The 14,494-nt window shown below is 38.2% G+C and overlaps 1 protein-coding gene and 1 long non-coding RNA gene across 2 annotated transcripts in view; one reads left to right on the forward strand and one right to left on the reverse strand.

Annotated features, from left to right (window-relative positions):
• Nucleotides 1-321: 321 nt before the first annotated feature.
• Nucleotides 322-2,299, reverse strand: LOC126914915 (uncharacterized). Its single transcript, XR_007709935.1, has 3 exons — nt 1,797-2,299; nt 1,041-1,138; nt 322-672 (listed from the first exon to the last, which is right to left on the reverse strand). It is a non-coding gene; the product is annotated as an uncharacterized LOC126914915 (long non-coding RNA).
• Nucleotides 2,300-2,427: 128 nt separating this feature from the next.
• Nucleotides 2,428-14,494, forward strand: part of LOC126914656 (zinc finger MIZ domain-containing protein 1) — a 28,216-nt gene continuing 16,149 nt past the window's right edge. Inside the window, exon 1 of the mRNA XM_050718868.1 lies at nt 2,428-3,971. The gene's annotated coding sequence lies outside the window, so the exon portion shown is untranslated. The remainder of the gene's footprint in view (nt 3,972-14,494) is intronic.

The raw sequence follows: 14,494 nt of genomic DNA on the forward strand, positions 1-14,494 counted from the left end.
TTCGAATCGTATTTAACAATTTAAACACCGACACGTTACATTTTAAATTTTACTTACTAATTAAAAATTTTGTTCGTTCGTCACATGTATGTTAGAATTAGTGGCAATCGCATTTTTAGATGTAATAACATGTAAAATATTTTGTAATGCATTTGTAGGTATTTCGGTAATTCTTTCTTTCTACGTCAATTTCATAAAATTTCTAGAAAAAGCGACATCTTGAAATTAAAAACGCAAGAAAAAAAGTTTTCGTAGTCTTAAATTCTTTACAACCTAGATTTGGAATTTGTTTGAAATTTATTTTAAATTTGATCGAAAGTATAAAATAAAATATATACATAAGTAAAGTATATAATAACGTAATCGTGGATAGGTCAATTTTGACTGTGTATTTTCTATTTAATAACGATGAAAACTAAATTATGACGGAATTCGATTAATTTATCGAGTTGATTCGCTGGTAACGTCTTATACTCGATTTATTAAGACCGCATGAATTCAACGTTCCAATATAATATTCGTTGCCTTGAAATACTTAAACTTTCCCCTATGTGGTGAACTCAGGCTAACACCCTCCTCGACGTTTATTCTTGAGCTGGCTGGGGTAAGCTTCGTGATGCATAATGGAGCTGCCCGATTGATATCCAAGCAACCGTCCAAAACTTCTACAATCTCAAATACAATGTCGGTTTAAACTATGGGTACGATGATTCGGTGGCACAGACACACCACAAAACAAAGAAGAAGCTATTTAAAGCTATATTCAAAATGAGTTTTTGTCATAACAGTTGTAAATATTTATACCAATAATTTAATTAATATGTTCAAAAGAGCATACATAATCTTAACGAAGATCATTGAATAAGATAATTGGAAAAATTATCTAGAAAATAAATATCAAATAATGTTTATCTTTATATAAATTATTATTACTGTTCATGGGTTGTGAAGGTTAAAACGAGTGACAACGCTAATAGAATTATAAGTGAGTACAGTTATATTCGATTCGTTGTGTTTTATTCTATTTCATCTATACATACATATATACATCGATATAGTTGTAGCTTGCGACAAGGCAACGCTGCGACCGATCTTTCGAGGCTGCCGCTGGAAAGACGTTCGAGATGACCGTGATTGTCTGAAACATACACACACGTATCAATCTAAACATCCGTGACACGTAACGAGGACTCGAAGAGCAACCTCGTATTCATCGGCACACAAATACAGAAATAACGCGTGAACCGACCCATCATTCTGTATATGTACACGTATATATTTACATGCCGATGTATTGGACGCGCACAGGCGCTCGTACAACTTAACGTGAAATCCCGTTTCAACATTCCCGATTTACGTTTGAATTTGTCGAAGAATACGTCCAAACGTATTAACGGAATGCACGTGCTTTCGAAAATGTGAAAACTATAAACTCGCCAATGAATTATTTCAAGGAAAAATAACAGGTTCCATAATATACAAATTAACCTCGAAATTTTTCAAGAATTGTCGTACAAAAAATATACTACGCTAGAAATTGATACGATGCATAAAATAATGATAAAATTGATCAATGTTATCGATGAAAGTATTTTCTACGGCTTGGATTTTTATTAGAACAGGTTTAAGACAATTTACAAGATTCTCCGCAAATTGTCTAAGTAATTTCAATTTGCCCGACTAATCGATCCTGTTTGTAACAAGATCGCGTTAAACATCCCATTCGAGGCGATCGGTTATACAGCGTAGAGTAGTATGTACACACGATATACCACTATCGACAGAGGCACGCATACCCGTTGCTACATAAGTTCCGGACGGCGTACGTAGAAATGCCACATGCACCTCGGTTTCGAAGGGGTCTGCGTGCGTCCCGGTAGCGACAACAACAGCGCGGGAGCAACCGAGAACGGAAGACGGAGGACGGTAGTGTAGAAAGAGAGGACGTGCGCTCTATAGAAAGAAAGAAAGAGAAAGAGCGACAGGAAAAAGAGAGCGAGACTGGAGGAACGAAGGAAGAGAAACGGACAGACGTACTTCGTTTCTCGGATCGAGCAGTATGTACGAGGACGAGAGAAGAGGACAGTGGTGATGTTACAGGGGAACCTTTCCCTCTATCGCGTGGCTCCACCCACACGCCGCCACCGCCGCCGTCGAGGCGCACAATCTGGCAACAGTGGCTCGCTATAACCGATATTGTGGCCGTGGATTGAATGGAGGGGAACTAGCTCAGGTCAAACCTCCCCACCGGCACGACAACCCTCGGTTGGAGGAGCGACCCCTCGCCACTGTTCACTCTCCGTCGTTTCTCACCCCACCCAACCCCTATGCATCCTTCTTGATCCCTTTCCATCTGCCTCTTTCCTTCCTTCTCTTCCCCCACTCGATTGAACCGCATCATCTCCCCTTTCCTCTTGCTTCTCTACGCTTGTCGTTCGTAGTCTGCCGTATCCCCACCTTCTATCCATTCGACTGTCTGCGTCTTTATGGAGTGGCACACGCGTGTGCTGCAGTATTCGTGCGTCTGTGCGTTGGGTGCGAGTGTCGCGCTGCTGCTAGATGGCATTCGTGTGCGCCTGCGCCTGTGTACGTGCGCGTGTGTAACTACTCCCACCACGTCATCCACGCTCTACCACTACCACTCATCGTAGTCATTCCAATACCAACAACCAACCAACAGCACCACCACTCGCACATTATCCTGTGTCTGCTGCTTTTGCTACTCTCTACCATCAACATCAGTTACCAACGTACACAAAGATACGTTCGCGTTTGTGTGATACAAGATCGTACGCGAATCGACGGACAGGGACACACACTGTGGATATACAGAGAGTGTATACACACAGCACGGATCCAATAGAGAGCGCGCCTGAAGAGGAACAGGGACACAGACTGTACCGTCAGTGCGAAAGGGACGGACCTAAGAGAGCAAGCAAGATAGATATTGGCCCCAACAGCCTCTCACTAGACAGTATTACTTTCAACCGTTTAGCGGGGCCAATGCTACCCGGCGCGGAGTAGTCAGTCAGCCGAGCAGTCAGAGTCAGCCGTCCGCGAATACCGAGAGGACGCTCTCTCTTCGTTCACGAGTATCGTCGTCGACGATTATCCACGCGACGATTTCTCAAGTGTTTTATCATCATCATCATTGTCCTCGAAGCTTCTGTTGCTGCCGCTTCTGTCACCGCCGACGTGATCAATGTCCTCGTCAATTCTATTAACAGTTCGTGGTCGTGTTATACCATCGTCAGTACATTTGTGACAGACTGTGAGCCGCACGCGAGTAATACACACAACCGGTGGATATATATATATATAAAGTTTACAGAAGTGTGTGAGAGGAAAACAAGGAGAAGACGTGAACGAAAGAAATAAAATAAACTTTATAACAACGAAAGAAGAAAAGAAGAATAAGGAAAAAGAATGAAAGTACATAGTTTTTGTATACCACAGATAGTTTGATATTCGTTTTCGGCAATTACGATACGATTACATTATTAAACATAAACGTGATTGAAAACGACTCAAAGAGACAAAGTTGTTTGATAAAGTTGTTGCCGCTGGAGTCGCAAGGACACAACACCGGTATCGGCCACGAGCAGTGAAGTTTTACCCTCTCTCACGACACGTCCAAGTCGCACGCGCGTGCAACACTCTGGTGGATTCCGCACGTCCAGTCTGAGTCGCGCGGACCGCGTTCTCGCTTGTTTTGTCGTTGTTATGACGAGGTGATGAATAGACGAAAGCGTTGCAGTGCCGAGCAGCGTGGTGACCGTGCTCGTCGTCGTGACGGACGATGACGATAAATGTAGACAGTTTTCGTGGACGCAGAGAAGTGTGCTCATTGGTGTGATCTAGTGTTTTATTTCTTGTAATATTCCATTTACCACAAGAAAGAATTGGATTATACCGTGAACAAGGATCGAGGATATCGACCGAGGATAATGCGCCTCTGTGTCATCCTTTAGGTAAGTGGAAGTGCATGGTTTCATTAATACACGGGTACACGGCATTCTCGCAAGTGGTCGTTGGATTCTCAGGATAGCTTCAAAATCACAGTGACACGATCCTTTTGATATTATGAATGAAATATTTCAATATAATTATTCTGTGAAAAATTAAATTTTATCCCTCGTTCAACGAAAATTGTGCAACCGTTTGTGTAACGACCATACAAAGTTGATCGTGTTGATGAAAAGTCCCTCAAGTTATTTATTATTCTTCGTTTAATGTTTTCTTCATCAATGAAGGTTGATGTTCATTGTATAAGACTTCATAAAATTGATTCTTAAATAAAAAATCGACAATGGTTCGCGATCTCTTAACTCGCCACTTGCTCGTTATTACATTGCAGTAGTAGATATTCTAACTGGCAAGGCGCTTTCACAACGGGTGATTGTTCTAAAGATGTGTCATTCTGTCTTACTCGTTTCTCGAGCCGATCCCGGCTAACTGCGGGGGAAAGAGTAAGAAAACGTCGAGAGAGGGAGCGAGAGATAGAAAGGTCTGGCATAGACGGGAGACACGAAAAGAGGCAGAAAGTCACGTCCACTATAATCTTTGATTGCCTAGAGGGTTGTAACGTATTATACTCGACGTATTAACACCTTTATGTGTAGCAAAACTATACACACCGTGAAATGATGTGCTACCGAATCGGCTTATAAACCGTTAGTGAACACACCTGAATATTTTACAACGAATGTGATTACATATTCTTATGAGAATAGAATCCGTTATACGTTACGTTTTCTAGAAGGAAATAAGAGATGTTTCAGAATGTTTCAAGAAAATAACTCTAACTGAATTTCTTTCGTTTAGTATGTGTACATATACCTGTTATTGAATTATGTATTCTCAATTGGTTCGTGCGTTTTTATCGATAGGTAACGAGTTATTGAGAGAATCTACGACCACGGCAGCAGCAGCAGCAGTGCGTATAATCCAGAATACGATCTTAATAATTCATTACCGAGAAAAGCTGAAATCTGTTTCACCGTTACGTTTCTGATATTGATGTACATCCGCGAATATTCTCGTTTCTGTTCAAATCGTGAAATGTATTATCATGAACGAGACAATGTCAACGAAAAATAAAAATATATATTATCAGTTGATCGCGTGATTCGCGAAAAAATGAACGATTTAAAGTCGAGTAAACGGACAGGGCTCAGTTTCGATTGTACACTATCTCACTTGCGGTGACGATAATCGGTGGTATGACATTGTCACTGACGTTGTTATCAATCAACGTAAAGGAAAACGAAGTAAAATATAAAAATATCAATAAAAACGGAGAGATAGAGAATTGTATAGGAAGAGAGATTGTTAAAATTTGATCGGATTTTTATAATTAAATTAGATTTCTATAATTGAATAAAACGATATGCCTCGTTTTGTACTTCGTATAGTACCGTGTGTAATAGATGCGGTCTTTGGCGTGCGCCGAGATAATCTTGGCAATATTAAACGCGCAATAGGCTCCGCTATGCCCGGGCTATCTAATCATTTATCGTCAACAGTCATACGCCAAGTCACTGTACTATCAACGATAGTTTGCCGAAACTGTACTTTCATGTATATCGCGCAGAGAACGCCGCTCGCCTGCAAATATAATCGACAAAGGCATACAACAGTTCTCCGCCCGATAACCAGTCACTTCAACGGATCTAAAAACTATGTCAGGATCCCTTGACATTTATGTGCTTCGTGGCTGCAGCCTTGTGGCGCCCCGCTTTACTGCCAGCTTTATTAGTTCATTTTTCGACGTTTTTTCAAATAGCTTCAATTTTTCTTTTTTCTTCTATCTGCTAGTTCTAAATTAACGTTTTATGCTAATGAATCAGAGTGACAATTTAGATCGACGTATTATTGGTCACATTACTATATGAATAGTACTATCGTTACTGACCGTTATGGCGACAGAAGCACACCATTGTGTTTAATATCGTACTTATATATAGTAATTAAAGAGATCGAACCAGACTAAATTTCATATTATTTAATAGTACTTTCATGACTACAATTATTCGTATCATTAAAAATTAAATGTAGGATCTTATAATAAAGCACTTTATTGAAAAATAAAGATGCGAGTGTACCGATATTTCTTGTAGCCACAGTACTCTATCTTGTTTACTAAAAATCTACTATCTTTTTTAAACTTTACAAACTACTACATGTATATACATCGTTGAACACATTACATCGATACTTCGCATTGCTTCGCGTACACCTTTAATCCAGTGTCCAGCGCTACTTCTACGAACGTTGAGCTTTCACCTAACGCCATAGTGACAGAACCACTATTACGAGCGCACACAACCAAGAGAGGGGGGTACTTATCGAATGTGCTCCGTGCACGAGTACGCGTACGTGCATCGAACACACGCGATCTTTGTCCATATGCAGAGGCGCGGTTGTTTGCTATTCTCTTTCTCTATCATTCTTTCTCTTACATTACAACGTCTCCGCAGCTTGAGCACAAGAAGTCGGTTTCGTTAAAAGCCTTCTAATCTCGATACAGGCCCCGTTGCGGTGGCACAATATCAGAAATAGGTTTGTTAAAATAAGCGTACACTCGATGGCGCATACCGTGCTTCCCAGGGACGTATTACCGCGGGGGGAATCACCCGGCGGATCACTGGTGGGGATGCAGTAGGGAGAGAGCCATGCTCTGTGCTGCACACACTTTGCCCTTATCCACAAATAAATGAGGTCGACTCGCCGATTCATACCTCGCGCGTGAGTCTACGGATTCTTCGACCGGAGAGTGCCATTTCCTTTTTTCCTCTCCTCTCGTATCTCATTATCTTTGTCTTTCTTTTCCATTATCATTGAATTTTTCTATGTAATAATCACATTTGGATAATATAGAAAAATGTTTTAGACAAAGAGTTGCCGTAGTTCATAGATATATGTGCACGGCTGTTAAAATTTCATAGAAAATTTCTCATGACAAAGTCGTTGCTGTCGTATTGAGTTTATGATATATTACAGCCATTTCGATAAAGAGGGTCGCTGCTATTTACCAAATTGGCAAATATCAACGACTCAGGAATATATCGTCATCTTTGATTGCGCACTCTTCTTGTGGAGCGAGGGTACTTATTTGTCAAGGACGACTGACAGACGCCTCGGAACTGACGAGGAATTATGTCAGAGGAGCAGCACATTATAAATTCACCTTGACGCGTTGGCACGTAGAAAATTGTGGACATATCGTAATTTTCATTCCTTCGATAGCCTGTTTCATGAGAACCGCCGCGTCGCTCTTTAATATTCCATTTTCTCAACGAGTATCCGTAAACCGTAAAAAAAAGGAAAAAAGAAAAAGAATAAAATTCGAATATCGTTGCTACATGAAATAATTTATTTCGATATAAATTTCGAAATTGAAGCGGTCAGGTTCTCTCGACTCGCCTCGCGAACAGTCAAAATTACTCGGAAAGTCAAAATTACCAACGGCAGGCAAGAAAAACTTTCGTCGAAAAAAGAAAAGGAACGTAAGCGATCATCCTATCCTTCGAAGACGGTCGCGTACGTACCGCTTGCGCAAACGATTGGTTTACACGCGACGGAATCCGTTCGGTTGGATTATGAAACGTTTGTTTTGCCGGCGCGAAGCGGCCGTTCGTGACGCTTGCTCTCGGTCCGACGACAATGGAGCAGCCTTCGAACATTATGTCCCCGCACGCGCGCTCAAGGTGAAGCGTAATTAAATTTTCATAATTGTTCGTTGCATAATGAGCTCTCGGGACGTGTGGTGGCTTTTGACGCGCATGACGCGCGAATCAAAAAGCCTCGATGCGGCAAACGAATTCAAATCGACCGCGTTACGCCACGTACCGATCACGGTCGACATAAAATCTTCCCGGAATCCGTTATCGCTGTCGCAGACCCGCTTTTATCCGAACGATTACGCGTTGCTATGAGAGTCGATATTACGTTTCAAACAACCGAAGAATATTTCGTTCGATGTTTCTTTTCTTTCGGACGATCCATTTGAAGTTTGGATTCGTTATTTTTAAAGAAGTTATTATTTAAGAACTGTTTGATTTTATAGTAGTATATACATTTGAGTAACATATTATATACGATATATTATATGACACATAATCAGAGCTTTTCGTACATTTCATGGAGAGGGTTATTTAGAAAATAGTGATTAAAATGATAAAAATTGGCGACTAATTATAACAAATCAGCTCGATAATAGTATATGCTTCGTTTCCTTTAGTTATCGGTTTTACTTACATTGCGTGCAGAAGCGCGATTGAGTGCGCATGCGCGCACAATACGTTGAAAGCGCCAGTCGCCTAATTTTGTTCCGTATACTTATGTCAAACGGCAAGCAAGAACATCGATATTCTCAACTGTGTATAGACAAAGCTCTAACGCGCGCGCTTTGGTCACGTCAACGAAAGGAAATTATCGTTTGGCCATTATACCGTTGCCTAGTCGATATTGAACATTAAAGATGAATTCCAGGCAACTTATAGAAACGTCATACTTATACATAATCAATATTATGTATATGTATTGGAGAATTGATAAGAGGTGTAATTACTTGATAGAAAGTTTTCTATATTAATTCTTCTTATTTATTAATTCTTATTAATATATTTTGTATGATCTAAAAATTTATAGTATCGCTCATAGATATTTTAGTTACATGCTATTAAGTTTCTTTTAATTAAGGTGATATAAACAGGAAAATTATTTTATAGGATGAAAATTAAAAGATTTCGATAAATATTAATAAAAAAGCAACAAAATACAAGCAGTTCAATGGCACAAAAGAGATATGTTAATTATTTAGAATTAATGGCACGCGCAGATTAGCAAGATCGTATCCTATCTTATTCACGAAAGCAGTAAACTATCAGTTGTAATTCAACTTGTACACGTTAATCCTTTGTTCCTGTGAGTCGGGATATAAAAGATCGCAATTGAAAGACACTCGCCGCGAGAAATATAATTCACAACCTGTTCCTTCATGGTCCGGTGATAACCATAAAAACATTATCGAATTTCCTTTGAAAAGATTAATTATCACTATCGTGACAATAATGCGTTTCGTGATTTATTACAATGTTTAAAAGCGCGTTAAGTGCGTTAAAGAGGGGGAAAGTAATTGTGTCAGCGCAGTGACGAAAAGTCCATATCGGACAGAAAGATCGGTTAATAAAATAACTGCAATTGCAAACGGGGTGCGTTGATTGGCCGGAAACGATTGCACGTGGCAAGGCCGCGACTCACCTTATCCAGGAAGACACACTGATATCAGTTGTCATAACTTCAGTTGTTTATTTTTTTCTAGTTATTACTTATCATAGGTGACTCGCGCGTCAATCGACGCGTGACTCGCAGTTTGAAATATGTATATGAATAATTAAATACGTATCACGTAATAACGAAAATATATCATTACAATTTGAAAAATAGTGTATAAATAAAATATGTCAGTGGTTAATTAATCTTAACTTAAAAATAAATAACTTTTTTACTTAATTATTTTTTATATATAATTTTAAAATGTGAAAAGAGGTTAGAAAATAGAAAATGTTTATATATATCCTACTATCGCGCAAGATTTTAACAAATTTAAATATCAAATAAGAAGATAGGATGATTAGATTGGAAATATTCATTGAGTTTCAGAATTCTTTGTTGGTTAACTTGCTGATGGGGCTGGTATCTCTTTATTTAACGCGTCGTATTAATCACTTTCCTTGTACGTCGCGGGGTATGTTTCGAAGGGTTTTATCTGGAAGAAAAGTTTAAGAAAGTAGAAGACTTTGTAATCCTGAATAATTAATGCAAAGAGCAGGTGGGAATGTAGTATCTTTCGTGATATATATTTAAGCGTCCGTTTCCGCGCACGTGCGAACACACGCGTGATTATTTGAAATTAACGAGCGTCTCACTGTAAATAGAGTACGTGTCGTGCACGTAAGATCGTATCAAATGATGCCATCGTTGCTTTAAATACATTAGTCTTAACTTTGATGTCTTTGTTTGGCAATAAAGAGCTTTTAAAAAAAGAAGTAATACTCGGACAACATTCAACTGCAGAAGAATTTCACTGTTAACTTAATTCACTCGGAATAAGGATCTTGTTTCTTGCTAATGTATTAATAGAAATGTATCTTGATTTAGAGCTCCTACAAAGGGAATTATGTATCACGACTCGTATGGCTTTACGAGGCATGACTGAGATGTTCCTTGAGCGTGTTCCCGTGAAAAATATTTCCTAGACGATCTTCGTCATCAATGCATTCCAGTTTAACCCTGACATACATCAAGATACTAGGCACCGGTATAAACTATATTAAAGTTTTCCACGAGAATTGCGTTCATTCGTTTTGCCTCAGTCGACGTTAAGCGACCGATGTTATTTTGGTGCTTCGAGTTAACTTATAGGCACGTGTTATATTCTCTCCACTTCCTTATTTCCAAGCCCCTATATATACATACATATACATATATCTATATGCGTGTCAAACTATAAACGGACTCTAAAGAAAGTATGTCTTTCAACTTCGTACATACATTACAGTTCGAAACAATTGTCTCGATTTCTCCGGTAATAAGGTGATTTCCAACGTGCCTTTCTAATTTCTAGTAAATTTCTTCCTCGTTCGAGCCCTTGCGTTCGTGCGTTCGTTCGTTCGTTCGTTTCAACAGCACAGATGAATCGCTTTCCTGCCCTTCGATTATTCTCCACTGTCTATTATAAAAAATATTTTTATAATTTATATAATAAATTTACGTAACGTTTGATGATCTAATTTGTGGGTTTCAATTTTCTTACTTTCAATTCTCCGACCTACCTTCGACCATATTAAAGATTTCTACTAGAAATCTACTTTTAAACAAAACTTTACTACCCGTGATCTAATCGAGATATGTGAAACTTACAGTTCTTTGCATCTAAAAAAGAAAAGGAAAAGAACATAATTATTACACTATAATTCGAGATACGTTAACACCATTCAATGATCGAATCAATTAATACAATCTTAAGTCTGTTTTCACACGAAACTATTATCCTTTCGTTGCTCCTAAAAGTATGGTACGAAAGCCCTGTTGTTCTCGTACGTGGGAGAGAGAGCTAACAACGAATTGTTGTCGTCCGGCGTTCCCTTTATCTCATCGTACAGGATACATTGCTGTAACACGCTGCACCGGATCGAGTGATATTTATGTAACGGTCAAAGGGGTTAAGTGTTCTGGGAAAGTTTCCAGAGCAACGATTGGTCGGCAGCTTCCGTGATTTCGTCATCCTCCAATCAACGCCCCGAAACAACTTTCTCCGAATCTTGACAGGACAGGGGCCTTCCTGCGCGTGGCCACGCGCGCGCCTATGCTCGCGCCTCTATTTGCAGAAATGCATCCTCCAGGAGAGGATTTATTGCACGTCAAAAAGCGGCCTGACGTAAGGCGTGTAACAATTCGCCAATACAAAGGCCGATTTCAACATAGAAAGCATCACGCGAAGGAATCGCGCGCGCGTAATACCGTAAATGGAGAGTCGCGCTCGGTATGTAAAGGTTGGCAGCACTTTTAGGGAGTTCCATTTGAAATATCATACGCGGGACGATCCACTTTTCATCAAATTCTTAACTTTCGCGTCACGTTTGGATCGAGGCAGATAGTAGACAGAAAGATTAACAGAAAATATAATTGTAGAAATTTAAATTACTGTAAATTTTAATTAATAGATAATTAGATTGATTTGCGAGAAAGTATATAAATTGATTTGGCGGAGTAGCGGCTCAATATATATAAGTTCCGGTTAACAACGAATGGGATGAACGGAACAGTCTGACCTTCGACCACGAAGGGTTAATACAATCAATTTGAAAACCATTTTAATTGAGTAATTTGATGTACAGTCGAAGGGGAGACGATTTTTGACGGATTCAATTAGTCGAGATGCGCTCCGGAGTGTCGTCGCTTTTTATCTCATGGGCTTAAGTCGCACGTTATGTTGATACGAGCATATACATATATTTTATTTACATAATTCAAAAGAATGTTTCGTTTCAGTTGGAATCGATGTACTCAGGAGAACAAAAGATGAATATTTGAAGTTGCGGATATTACGCCACCACTGAATCACTGATAAATTACTTCCGTCATATTTCGAGATATTCGGAAGCACGCGTGATGTAACTTATAGAAATGTAGTTGCCCTCGTAAGGTTAAAATTTAATGAATAGCTTTTATTAAAGCTCAGATAATACGTTTTCGACGAAAACTTATCTATCCTTTCCCAGATCTTTATTTTGAAAAAAATTTCGCTCATTATAATGAATAGAAATATCTTTAGTGATATAAAATTTGAGGATGTTCAAGTAATAAACTTTTTTATCGCGTAATATTTTGAAAAATCGATATCTGAAACGAGTAAAAATTTAATAAATTCGATTCAGTATATGTATATTAATAATGTAAAGTATTCCTCCCGCGTTTCAGTTGACACAAAAATAAAGCATGGAAACGCGTTTTCTCGACGCTATGGACACGTTCAAAAATTGTTAACGTGTCAGAGCTTTCGTAATCATTCAACGAATTGCAATATCCAGGAATCCTCCCCACCCCTCCAATAACAGTCTGATAAAGAATTCGTTGATTTCTTTTACAAGTACTGTCACGTTTTAATCGATACGATCACCTATCTGAAAATATACTCAACATATGTTCAAAACCTTACTAATTTTTTATTCTAAAAAATATTAACTTTCATACTAAGAACCTACGATAAAAAAATAAAAAAAGTACATTCTTTTTAAAAATGTAAAAGTAAACAGTATAAGGAAGGAAAAATATTTAAAAAAAGAATTAGGACTCAAAAATGTTACTCTAACGTTTTGCGGTGAAGTTTAAACGTAACGTGGTATCCCTCATGGAACTGTAACGTGACACCAATAGCTGAGGTTTGTTACAAAACTCTTTTGCGACGCTTCCCATTTATGCACCGTCACATATATTATAGATCGTAATTATTAAATCGTTGTAGTATTGTTCCAGAATTGAACTGTGATCCTTACATAATGACAATATGAGGCATATCATCCAGTTGCATAATCTGTTTTGTTCTTACGTTATACCCGTCGTGAATATTTTAACTAGGAATTGTTTTACTACGGGCGTTTTGCAGAAATACGAAGACCTTGAAAATTTCGCAAACATCTCACATTAACAAAAAAGTAAAGGATCCTCATAAAACATTATTTTTCTAAGAAAAAGAAATTGAAATAAAATTGTATGTCTTATAATGTGTTTTTTAATGCTTTAAGAATTACTGAATTTTAAGGAATGTGTTGTAGCGGAACATCTATTTAATTTTCTTACATAAATATCTATAATACTTATTGTCTATAAAGATATATATTGGGAACTATTTTTCAAGAGATTGAAGGATAATTTGTGAGTAAAATTCTCAACAAATGAAAATGAAAGACAAATATGCGTATTTAGTCAACGAGTATAGTACATATATTTAACCAGCCTGATTTTTTACTTGGGCGAGAGCTAATGGTGCATTCGTGGAATGCACGCTCAATAATTTCGCAGAGTAAAAGCAAGATTTCTCTTCTGCTTGCGTTTGCTCTTATTATCGGCCGCCATTGTAAACGCGTTGGCGAACAGTTCTTTGTGTCTTTGTGTGTGCACGACTTTCCCGTGTTCGCATCAAACGGAAGTCCTCTGCGGTTGAATCTTACAGTTTTCGGCTTCTTTGTAACTGACGGCAGATGTTATTTCCGTTTATGCATGCATATACAGGTTCCTTGCAATGCGCGCGTGTTTCCAATGATTTCGAACGTGTCGGAAGCAATCAAGGAAAAATGGCGGAAGAGAAAAAGAATCCTTGACCCTCTTCGAATGAATTACAAGCCAGTTTGAGCTATATGGAGCGTTATTATCAACTTTTCGATCGGGATCGAGCGGTAAATATATTATGCCAACCCTGCTGGTTATCCCTTTACGACCAGAGTTATAGTCAATATTTTGTATCATGACTGTCAAACGTATCTTATAATTCAATCGTATTTCCATAAAAAAAACATTGTTAATATATTTATGCTGGACGTCACATTACGACTGATAATGCACGACGTAGGAAAGATTAGAGAAAATTATAAAATGTTAAATATTTGATATAAAACAGGGAATAATTAATAATTATTACAAGAACCGTACATATAGTAACACTGATATTTTGTTAGAAAAAAAATTAAAATTTGTCTATGATAGTTTCTTAAATAGTGTATGAATATTTAGCTCCTATGTTTTTTGTATTTCGTTAACTAATATAGTTCACTTAGGTTTCAATTTGTATACTTAATTATGATAATAATTAGGAAAATGAATGGTACAAAGATAGATTATGAGTGAAAAATTATAACCCTTGATATGACTAGAAACTTCGATTGTAAACGCAATGGATATCGATCCGAAGATTTCACGCACACTAATCGAT

The sequence above is a fragment of the Bombus affinis genome, chromosome 3 (assembly GCF_024516045.1).
Source record: "Bombus affinis isolate iyBomAffi1 chromosome 3, iyBomAffi1.2, whole genome shotgun sequence".
NCBI classification, from domain to species: Eukaryota; Metazoa; Arthropoda; class Insecta; order Hymenoptera; family Apidae; genus Bombus; species Bombus affinis.